We start from the raw sequence: 13,141 nt of genomic DNA, 5'->3' as shown, positions 1-13,141 counted from the left end.
GATCATCAAATGAAGAAAACGATCGTGATGAGATTGTAGAGTACTAACACTAGAGTTTGGAACATAGGGATATTCCACAGTTTCATTCTCATTATATAACCCATCATCATCTAGCCCAAAATGAAAAGCTATAGTTTCGGGGTCAATATTAATATATTGTCCTAAAAGATATGATCTGATTGCTATAGTCCCACATTGGGTATTGTTTTGAATACATACCGCATTAGAGTAGAAAATGCGGACTAACTGATGATAGACGATAGGTTTGAGGTGAAACATTTTATCAAACTTCCAAGTTTTAAGAATCGGAAGGTATTCGAAGTCAATATCTATCATGGCTTGAAGAGAAGGAATATGCTTTTCCCAAATTCTATAAGATTGGAAAGACTCCATGTACCTATGGTACAAGTCGTCTCTACGACGTTCAGGCATCTTAAAACAGGATCCTATAAGAGATGTAGGTGGAGGAGGAACGGGATTAGGAGGTTGGTTTGAATGACTAGACGAGGTCCTAGGGCGTTTAGGATTTGACATGGTTTAAAGATTCAGAATAAGGAATATAACATGCAATTTGAAACACATGTATGCACAATAATCAATCCCAAAACTCAATTGTGTCCTCAATAATTCAAGGTTCTCTAAAACGAATCTTAATGGGCAAAGTTTTGAAAACTATTTGAAAATAATTTTTGAAAAATCATAATATGTATAGTTTTTATGAAAACAACATAATTAAATAGAAAACATCAAATTTAAAAATTAAATTTTAGATTTTCCATTTTTTAAAAAAAAATCGAAAATTCAAAATTCATTGAAAATTTGTGAGTTTTTGATGAAATTAGTTATAAAACCTAGTTTGTAATCATCAAATAACCAATGCCCGATATAATGTTCATCCTAGAACTAATTAAAACTAGTCCTAAGATTAAAATATGATAAACTAGAAGTTTTTAGAAAAATACCTTGAAAATTTTGGATTGATGAGAATGAGATGTTGTGTTACACGATTTAATGATAGTAGCAGGATATAGAGATGAAAAGCTTGAAGATTCAATAAATTTTCGTTGATTTTGAGTAAGAGGAGAATTTAGAGAGAGAGAGGTGGCAAGGGAGTGTTTTTGAGGGTTTTGAAATAAAGAAGAGAAACAGGGTTTTTAACCAAAACCTGATGGATGCATCGATGCATGGCCCTGTGCATCGATGCACATTCAAGGCTTGCATCGGTGCACCTTCATGGTGTATCGATGCACATTCAAAGGGATGCATTGATGCACTGTTAAGTGTATCGATGCATTAAGCACAAAAATGTCAAAAATCTATTTTAAACACTCAAAATGCTAAATTAATTAGCTCTAGTGGTATTGACAACTCATATAATGAAAATTAATCGTGTTCAATCAATCAAATTAATCCTTAAACTACATTTGAACTTAAAATTAATTTTCATCAAGCAATATAAACTCCCCCTAACTAATAGCAATGAATGCAATCAAAAATTACTATTATAAGCATTTTTCATTTATTCTTAAAAGTGCTAAAATTATTTTAAACACTAAGTGAAGATAAGTCAGTTAAATCTAATTCTCTCCTAAGTGTCCAAAATCTTTCTTTATCTAAAGGTTTTGTAAAGATATCCGCTAATTGGTGCAAAGTATCAACAAATTCTAGAACTACATCTTCCTTAGTGACATGGTCTCTAATGAAGTGATGTCTTATTTCAATGTGCTTAGTTCTAGAGTGTTGAATGTGATTTTTAGTGAGACAAATAGCACTAGTATTGTCACACTTGATAGGAATGGTATCTACTTTAATTCCATAATAAAAAAAAGTTGTTGTTTCATCCATAAAACTTGTGCACAACAACTACCGGCTGAAATGTATTCCGCTTCAGTGGTAGATAATGCAACACAATTTTGTTTCTTTGAAAACCAAGAAATCAGCATATTTCCAAGGAATTGGCAAGTACCGGAGGTGCTTTTCCTATCTAATTTGCATTCTCCATAATCTGCATCAGAGAAGGCATGCAAGCTAAAGCTAGAGTCTCTAGGATACCAAAGTCCTAAACTAGGAGTGTCCTTAAGGTATCTAAAGATTCTCTTAACAGCTAGTAAATGTGATTCCTTAGGACATGATTGAAATCTAGCACGTAAGCAAACACTAAACATAATGCCCGGTCTACTTGCAGTTAGATAAAGCAAAGAGCCAATCATTGACTTATATAATTTAACATCCACACATTTACCTCCTTCATCTATGTCAAGCTTTGTTGATGAGCTCATTGGAGTGTCATGAGGTTTCCCATTTTCCAATCCAAACTTCTTGAGCATATCTTTGACGTACTTAGCTTGATTGATGAAGATGTCATCTTTTATTTTCTTGATTTGGAGTCCCAAGAAAAATGAGGGCTCTCCCATCATGCTCATCTCGAATTCACTTTGCATTAGCTTAGAAAATTTTTGACAAAGGATATCATTAGTAGAACCAAATATTATATCATCAACATAAATTTGAACTACTAATAAATCTTTACCTTTATGCTTTAAAAACAATGTAGTGTTAACCTTCCCTTTTGAAAAGCCTTTTTCAATTAAAAAGTTTGACAATCTTTTATACCAAGCTCTAGGAGCTTGTTTTAAACCATAAAGCACTTTTGTCAATTTTAGAACATGATATGGAAATTTTGAATCTTCAAAACCTGGAGGTTGTTCCACATACACTTCTTCTTTTATAAAACCATTTAAAAATGCACTTTTAACATTCATTTGATATAATTTAAATTCATGAAAACATGCAAATGCTAATAACATTCTAATTGCTTCCATCCTAGCTACGGGAGCGTATGTTTCATCATAGTCTATGCCATCTTCTTGAGTATACCTTGAGCAAAAAGTCTAGCCTTGTTTCTCACTATATTACCACTTTCATCAAGCTTATTCCTAAATACCCATCTGGTACCTACAATAGATTTATTACTAGGCCTTCAACTAATGTCCAAACTTTACTCCTCTCAAATTGATTTAACTCTTCTTGCATAGCCATAATCCAATGTTCATCATTTAATGCTTCTTTAATATTCTTTGGCTCTATGCATGAGATAAATGCAACATAATTACAAATATTTCTAAGAGAAGATCGAGTTGTTACCCCTTTGGATGGATCACCTATAATCTCACCATCTTTGACATAGTTGTACTCTCTTGGATAAGATACTTCCCTTTCTTCAATGGTTGGATTCTCGAGAGGATCTTTCGTTTTTTCATCTTTCGTTTCTTCCTTTGATGATGGTTCTCCAACGTCATGTCCAACGTCATTTATATTTATAATGCCTACATCATCAGTTACACAAGAATCATTCCTCGGAAGGAGATTATCATCGAAAACAACATGTATAGACTCTTCTACAACTAAAGTTCTTTTATTAAATACTCGATAAGCTTTAGAATTTAAGGAATAACCCAGAAAAATTCCTTCATCACTTTTAGCATCAAATTTGCCAAGATTATCTTTACCGTTATTTAAAACAAAACATTTACATCCAAAAGGATGAAAATAGCTAATGTTAGGCTTTTTATTTTTAAAAAGTTCATATGGAGTTTTCTTCAAAATAGGCCTAATCAGTACTCGATTAATAACATAACAAGTGGTATTTATGGCTTCCACTCAAAAATATTTTGGCAAATTATTTTCACAAAGCATGGTTCTAGCCATTTCTTCTAAAGTTTGATTTTTCCTCTTAACAACTTCATTTTGTTGAGGAGTTCTAGGTGCTGAAAAAGTATGGCTTATACACTTAGAATTACAAAACTCAGTAAATCCAATATTTTCAAATTCAGTGTCATGATCACTCCTAACACTAATTATAGAGTAACCTTTTTCGTTTTGGATTATTTTGAAAATGTGATAAAATTTTATAATGCTTCATCTTTAGTACTTAAGAATAGAACCCAAGTATATCTAGAATAGTCATCTACCAAGACAAATGCATAATGTTTTCCACCCAAGCTAGTAGTCCTAGTTGGCCCAAAAAGATCTATATGGATCAATTGTAATACTCTACTAGTTGATACGTCATTAATGGATTTAAAAGAAACTCGCTTTTGTTTTCCTTTAGCACAAGCATCACAGATTTTATCATTATCAAATTTTAGTTTAGGCAACCCTCGAACTAAATCTCCTTGAATTAGCCGTTGCAAAACACTCATACTAGCATGTCCTAGTCTCCTATGCCATAACCAACTATCATGCTCATCCTTAGCAACTAGGCACAAATTAGTCATATCTATAGAATCTAAATGCACCATGTAAATGTTTCCTATTCTATGACCAATAATCATAATCCGATTAGATGCAATGTCAATAACTTTACAACCATTAGTTTCAAACATGACATTGAATCCCTTATCACATAATTGACTAATACTCAGAAGATTATGCTTTAATCCATTCACATATAAAACATTCTTAATTTGTATAGAAGAGGTATTACTTATTGTATATATACCTTCAATGTGACCTTTTGAATTATCACCAAAAGTCACTTCTCCTCCATTTTTCGCGTTAAGCTCTATGAACCAGCTTTTATCCCCGGTCATGTGTCTTGAGCATCCACTATCAAGGTACCATGAGCTTGAATTTGTTTCCCGTGCCTTGTAGCAATACTCCTTTTCCTACAAACATAGATTAATTTCTAATTTTTGGTACCCAAATTCTTTTGGGTCCATATTCATTAGTTTCCAAAATCCTAGTCCCCTTGGGTATCCATTTGTGTAGGATATCCTTATCTTTAGTAGTAACGAGTCATTTAGGAACCCATACACTTCTAACGATTTTTCCATTAGAGGTTCTTCGGGGACCTTTATGATTGTAGTTTTTAATACTTTTTCTAACAAAGTTGGATTTTGAATTTTCTCCAGTTTCAAAACGTTTTGTTCTAACTTTATCAAAAGAAGCTTTAAGATCATCAATTTTCTTTTGATGATCATCATTGACATTTGAAAGTAAATTTTGCAAATCCGAATTTATCTTTTCAAACTCTTCTAGTTTGATTTGCAAATCTTTGATTTTACTTTCAAGATCGTTGTTGGTTTTGGATATGAGTTTATTTTCATTTTTCAATTTTAAAATATCTTTTTATATTTTAAAATCAATTTCTCATAATTCGAAGCCAACCCATTATATTCCTCTAATAACTCATCATAAGATAAATCATCTAAATCAAATGAGTTAGAGGTTACCTTAGAATCTTCCCCGAATGCCATCAAGCGCAAGTTTTCTACTTCTTGTTCCTCTTCATCGGCATGAGCCTTGTGCTTAATCTTTGATTGACCTTTCTTCTTCAATTGTGGGCAATCATATTTGACATGCCCCGGTTTTTTGCATTCATAGCAAATGATCGGATCCTTCTCATTTGGTTCATTTTTGAAGCCTTCAATTCATTTGAATTTTCTTCCTCGGTAAGGCCACATCATTTTTTTGAACCGTTTGGAAAATAATTCCATCTCCTCATCATCGTCATCTTCATCCGAATCACTCTCATATCTTATTGATTTGAGAGCAACTCCCACATTCTTCTTTTTCTCCGTCTCTTTTTTTGGCTCGTCTCTTCTCTTAAGGTCTTCCTCTTCTTTAAGCATCATTTCATGCGTGAGGAGAGAGCCAATAAGTTCATCAAGGGTTAAGGATTTCAAATTCTTAGCCTCGATGATCGCCGTCTTCTTTGATTGCCAAGCTTTTGGAAGAGAGTAAACTAACTTCCTTACAAGCTTGTCATTTAGAATGATTTCTCCATATGATTTGAGGTTATTGACAATCGTGGAGAATCTATCCGTCATAGCTTTGACATCTTCATCCGGTTTCATCCTGAAATTTTCATAGCTATGAGTTAAAAGACTAATTTTAGATTCTTTTACCTCGTTTGTGCCTTCATGAGTGACTTGTAATTTGTCCCATATCTCCTTGGCGGTTGTACAAGATGAAACTCTCCCGTATTCATCCGGTCCATAGCACAAAAGATGATATGGATAGCTTTGGAGTTGAACTGGAACAATCTTGTCTCTTCTTCACTCCACAACCTCAGGTGAGTCGAGGGTTTGATGTATCCATCTTCTATGATGTTTCATGCTCCATGTAACTTGCTTGAATGAAATACATCATCATATTCTTCCAATAAGCATAATTAGCTCCACTGAAGAAATAAGGCTTATTAACGGGCAATGAATCGAGACCAAAGTCAGAGTTTGAAGTGTCGGTCATTGATGACTTTGAAAATCAAATGTAACTCTTCCCGAATCGACTCAAGAGGCAATTAAACCTTTAAATGAGTGAGGCTCTGATACCAATTATTGAGTTAATCGATTGACGGAATCGGCCAAGAGGGGGTGAATTGGCAATTAAAAAGTTGGTAGAAGCTTTTGTAGAAAATTGAAAGAAGTTGCACAACGATTTAGAGTGGTTCGACTTTCTCAACCAAAGTCTGCGTCCACTACCTTAGCTATCCACACTAAGGATTTTCCAACAAATTCACTAATTTGTTCTTTCTTTTGAGGCCAAAGTGATAACCTTACAACTCCCTCAAGAATATACCCCAATTCTTGAGAACACTCTTTCTCAAAGAGAAATACACAAATTTGCAAACTTACAAGGAAAAACCTTACAAGATAGATTGTTTGCACAATTCTATAACAAAGAAAAGAACACTCAAGAATGAATACAATTGAGTATAAGTAGTGTTCTTAAAAGCAAAATGAATATTGAATGAAAAATAGGCTTGAAGTGCTCAAACAATAAGTTTGATGTTTTCTCTTTGATTCTCACTTGATTCTTGTTTCTTGTTTCTTGTTATTTCTTGTCATTGATAAATGGCTTCTAAGCTTGTTTAAATACTCCTTCAATTGATTCTGAACGTTGGGGATGATTAGTGGAGTCAATAGAGCCGTTTAAGTGTGAAAACAATTAATAAAATCAGTTGGGAGCGTCAGTGCATCGATGCATACCCAAGGTGCATCGGTGCATCAAGTGTAAAATTCAAATATTTTGACCGTTAGACCCTTAGTGCATCGGTGCACTAAGAGTGCATCGATGCATAAAATGCATTCGATGTTTCAAAATAGCCTGAGTGCATCGATGCATGGTATGTCCATCGATACATCAAATGCATTCGATGTTTTCATAAAACCCTAAGTGCGTCGATGCATGGTATGTGCATCAATACATAAAATGCATGCGATGTTCAATTTATTCCATGGTGCATCGATGCATGGATTGGTGCATCGGTGCATCACTTTGAAAAATTGATTTTAGGCTTGATTTTGGTTCAAAATACTTTATGAAAATTGTTTCAAAAATATATTAAGCATAAAACACAATTTTACACATTTAGTAAGGTTTGAAATTGATTTTGAAAGACTTGGAGTAATAGTTTGATATTCGAGTAATTAAATCGAATATACTTAGAAAATCATTAGTAAAATCTTAAAATTCATTTATATTAATTTGTTATATCGAAACATCAAAATGTTTTCAATAAGAAGTGTTAGAATTGAATTTAGAACATGTTGAAATTTGAGTATGATTCTTGAATTTCATAAAGAGTAGAGGATATTGAGGTTAAAGAGGGGATAAATGAATATTAGTGAGGCTAAGCATGTGTGTGTAAGTTATGATTATTAAAGGGAAGGAAATATGAAGTATTGAGCTTAAATGAAAGTTTAGGATATGTTATTAGTATACTGATCTGTATCAATGTATTTATTATGTAGATATAGAACGTAGTCCTATTCCGGAACAATCGAAGGATTAGAATCGAGTCAAAGTAAGCAAGGCTAAGGTGAGTGTACATACTAGATAGAATTGTATGGAGATAAGACTTGTGATAAGTCTATCTCTTATAGTTGAATTCATGATTTCGTATTCATGTACATGCATCCATATATATATATTGAATACATTGATTTCTTGCATAATTCGTTTATGCTTTAATATGATATTATATGAAAGAATGCAATTGTCAGAGAATCAATTTAGGTATGTGAAATAATGGAAATGATCATATATGTACATATGAAGTGAAATATGTGTTTATATGAAAAGTGATGAAAAAGATATGAAAATGAGAAATGTATTCATATTTAAGCCCATGTTAATTAATATGAGAGCTGTAGGTATAATTGGCATGCCATGAGTCGAGGGTTATAAAGTGGTCCTTCGAGACATATAAAGTGGTCCTTCGGGATATATACAGTGGTCCTTCGGGACATAGTGGTCCTTCGGGACAAATATTCAGTGCCCCTAGTGGGAATTTATTCGAGCTGTGGTGACATCATTCGTGCACAACCTCAGTATACTCATTTACCTCATGTTCTCAATAATGTACATGGGCAATACAAAGATAAAGTGAAATGAAACTTGCATAAGACAATAAATTTCATATATGCATGACATGATCATATTTGTTGTAGTGTAATGGATACAAATATTATGCCTCACTAAGTATTTGACTTAGCGTGTAAGTGATTTACACGTAGGTACCAAGAACCAAGAATAGCAGAAATAGGAGTGGTAATAACAACAACACTGTTAGAATATCATATCAGAAGTGACTGATAAAGTAGGTATTTTGGTTGTATATAGTATGTTGGCATGTAAGAAATGTTTTAGTACGAACGCTCTGATCGACTTTTCTAATGTTTTAAACGTATTTATGTAAATATAAATGTATAGTAATGAACGGTTAAATTTTTACGAGTTTTATGTATATTTTACGAAAGTACTATAGTAGTACTATAGCAGTGCATCGATACACAATTTTGCTTCGATATTTTTGTGTATCGATGCACTGTAGCACTGTTCACGGTACTGTTCATACCATATTTAACTGTTCATAAAAATGTATATTTTCTTAAATTGGTTATAACGAACATAATTCAATAGTATATTATCGTATTTTCTTAATATGAGTTAAATGTTTTGTTATTTTGTAAGAAAGTGTTTTAAAAAGTCAATGTGACATCTCGGACTCGTATCCGGGTCGGTATGGTTGGGGGTGTTACATCATTTGTGTACTTTACCCTATAAATAACAATTTCATTGATGTTTATGTTGAACGTATAATTTGATTCACTTGTATACATGTGTATATAATTTTATTAACGAATTTTAAATATATTTTACACCATAACTAAAATAATGTCCAAACTAATGACAAGCATAACTTAAAGACTTCATTAATACAATAATAATTTGAACATTTTAAAATTTGGAGATCAATTCAAAACAAATCACCTATTTTGATTTTAAAAAATAGAGTTACAACTTGGGTATTTATTTCTCAACTAAGTCTTAATAAAATTATCAAAACAATGAGCACTTAACTATGTAGTGATTCCAATTTAACCAGTGATCTTAGGTCACTTAATTATTTAAATGGTACCAATTAAGCTATATATAGTTGACATTAACAGAGAACATGACATGATAGTTAAGAAATTGATATAATTATATATTTAGTCATTTTACTTAAGTATTTTATTAATTTGATCTTAATATTAATTTAATTCAATAAAATTAATCTTTTGATCAGATGGTGACACAAGCTAGAACTAAATTAAATTAAATTAAAATTAAGATCGATTAATATAATGTATAAATAATGAGAATTAAATATTTAATTATATCAATTTTTAATTGTCTGTCAACCTATCCGTTAAATGTTAATGACACGTGATTTGATTGATATCGTTTAAATAGTTAAATGATATGACTAAGAAATAATAGATTAATAATCAGATTCAAGTCTTCTCATAATTGGATGATCATTCATGTAATTTACCCTAAACTCAAAGTTGAAGTAGTTTGGTTGTAATGTCGCAACCGTCACTACACCAAGTTTGATATATAGAGGCATTTTGCAGCGTTTTACTACAAACGCTGGTAATTGTATACCTTTAGTGGCGGTTTAGAATAAACGCCACAAAATAACAAAATTTTGTGACATTTCTAGGAAAGCACCGCAATAGTCATCTACCTATAGTGGCATTTTTACTAAAAATGCCGCAATAGAAAAATATATAGTGGCGTTTGGTTGATAAATGTCGTAATTGTCACTACACCAAGTTTGTTATATAGCGGGATTTTTAGCCACGTTTTACTATAAAACACCACTAATATTATAACTTTAGTGGTGTTCTTTTATAAACGCCACTATAAACTGTTAAAAGGTGGTGTTTTTGGAGAAACGCCGCTAAAAGTAGTACATTAATGGTGTTTTTTTACAAATGCCACCATAGACTGATAAAAGGTGGCTTTTTTAAAAACGCCACAATAGTTTGAAAATACCGTAAATTTAACCATCTCGATCATTCACCTCTGTTTTTGTTTCAAAAAGATTTCCAATCCCTAACCCAATACAACCACCGTAGTGCAGCCACCATCAGAAGCTAGCATCGTCGTCGTCGCACTTTTTTGACTAACCACCAAGTATGTATTTTATCGTCGTCATAGTAGCATGGTTTCAAACAGATTTCCAATCCCTAACATAGGATGATGTTCCATTCAGTGCTACCCCATTCGGTACGTCTTTAGGAAAAATATTCCTCTATTGGTAGTCTTTCTTTGTTTTGGGTTTTATCATTGTCTTTTTAGTCTTGTTTTTCTCTAATTTTTAAAGTTGTCTGGAACCACAGAAGAAGGAATATATTGATTAAAGGATTTATGGATGCTCGGATGCTACTATAGTTCTCGGAGCTGTTGGCAAGGTATCATTACCTTTTGTGTTGTTAGCTATTGTGCTGCATTAATTTTGGAACTGGTGGAACATTCTCTGCTACTGTAATTTAGAATTTGGATTCAAATTATATTCGAATTGCTGAGAACATATCTCTGGTCTTTTGAACTGAAACTTCAAAATATATTTGTTTTTATGATGTTTGTTCTTTAGTGTTTTTCTTATTCACCTTTGTTATGATTGGAAAATGTCCATCGCTGTTAAAAAAGTTACCGAATTGTTTCTTTGTGACCAAAGATACTCGATCGAAAGGTGATCAAAAAACTTATTGTTTGATTCCTTATATTTTTGCTTTTAGGATACGACTCTTGTCTGTCTTTTTTTTCTTCTACCAAGCTCCTTCGAGTAATCTTTGAATTGTTCTTGCTTGGAATGTCTTTAGGTGTAATGTAAAGGCATTGATTTTCTCTTTTCTAAAATCTATCATCCAATGTTGGTTGGTCTGTTTTTAGTTCAAATACATACATAACAAAAGCGTATGAACTTCTTGAAGAATAGCCTATTTTTTATCCCTGCTCTATTTCCTGAATTTCTGGCTTTGCCCATGATGCTAAATATAAACTGAAATATGGCCATGCACATGCACACAATCAACTTATATTGTTAGGATTGTCAAATCAATAATAAGATATTTTATCGCATGTACATGATATATGCCTATGTAAGCTTTGTATGAAGTCATATATTAAATTTTGTTGTTGGTTCTTCGTGTGGTTTTGTATAATATTCTTTGTTATTTGCAATAGTTCTTCTCCTATGGGAACACTTTATGTGCTCTTCCTACATCCTTCCTTTTCATATTTTATTTTACTTGGTGTGATCCCTTGTAAAATGGTTAAACTGATGTCTACACACTGTAACTATCAATCTATTTGCAGTTCAAGTATGATATGCTTTCAGTCATGTATATGATATGAATTGTTTTAGTCATTGCGGGCTGTAAGAGTTTAACACTGTGAACGCGTTCATGTGATTGTAGTAGCGAAACGAGTATGCATTGCCAATTGTCGTGAGTGTGTATTCTTTTTGGGAGTGAACCAAACCAACCACTTTTACAGTGCAATGATAATTTAATTTAATCACACTCGAGCTTTGTGAAGAGTATTGTAAATAAATTATTTCTGAGTCATGTCCAACTAGTGTTAACTTTTCTAGGGAAAAAGAGATATCTGACATGGGAAAGAAATTCAACTACTCAGTGGTCTGCATGATGGATAGGGGGCACAAGGGATGCAAGCATATAGTTCCTTGTTAAGATTATTATTAGGGATGGCAATGGCTGAGTGGGTCATATTTTTGGCCTCTCAAATTTTGTCATCCATAGATATAATAACAACTTGGTCATACTTAGTAACCTCAAGTGACAAGATAAGAAAATTTGCTTTGTAGCTAAACTTCTTTCATTTTTGTGCATATTTTCTAAACTAAGGTCTTTGGACACTTGTTTGACTTTGCATTTAGCATTTGATTTCCTTATAGTCATCTATTAGGTATTGTTGTTGTCTTAACCATTCTATCTGTTTCCTTGCTATGATGGGTGGTCTGGAATTTTCTTCTGGACATTGTAATGCAAACGTTGCTATCAGCTTATCACTATGATCGCAAAGACAATACATATTCTCAAAGAATTGATGTTAGCATATTTGTTTCCTTTTATATGTTTTTCTTAAGTTTTGATATATTAAAATTTATTGTAGTGGTATGACATTAGTGGTTTTATATGTTTTTCATATGTTTTGATATATTCATTAATAGTAATATTTTTACTAAAATTGTTGTTTGTTTGTTTATTTTAGATATTATGCCATGAGAAAATTAAGTGATTTGCGGATTGTTCGAGCTTCTCAAGAGGGGGAAGACTTTCAAAATCAACTTCAAGCTATGATGCAAATGATACGGCAAAATCAACCCCAGAGTCCACCATCTTAGTTGTTATTTTAGATATATGCTTTGTTTATTCTAGTTAACAATGTTGAACTACATTATATTTCACTTTAATGTAAACTTTGAATTATTATTATGGATTTCAAGTTTGTTAGTTATGGATTTCAAGTTTATTAGATAATGCTACAAGTTAAAAATTTTAATTTGGGTAATAAAAGAGAACAAAACAACATTTGAAAAATCAGTTTTAATTAACGGCATTTGTATAAAAAACGCCACTAAATACATAGTCAATACCGATGTTTATAAAACAAAACGCCACTAAAGTTCAAGATCTTTTGCGACGCATCTATAGAAAACACCAATATATATTTAGTAAATAGTAGTGTTTTATATTCACAAACGCTACTATATGTCAGAACGTTTAACGACGTTTTTTTGGAACAAACGCCACAAAAGAGAAGATAAATAGCGGCA

The sequence above is a fragment of the Hibiscus syriacus genome, unplaced genomic scaffold, assembly GCF_006381635.1.
Source record: "Hibiscus syriacus cultivar Baekdansim isolate YM2019G1 unplaced genomic scaffold, ASM638163v2 tig00110984_pilon, whole genome shotgun sequence".
Classification (NCBI taxonomy): domain Eukaryota; kingdom Viridiplantae; phylum Streptophyta; class Magnoliopsida; order Malvales; family Malvaceae; genus Hibiscus; species Hibiscus syriacus.
This window is presented reverse-complemented; position numbering follows the sequence as displayed.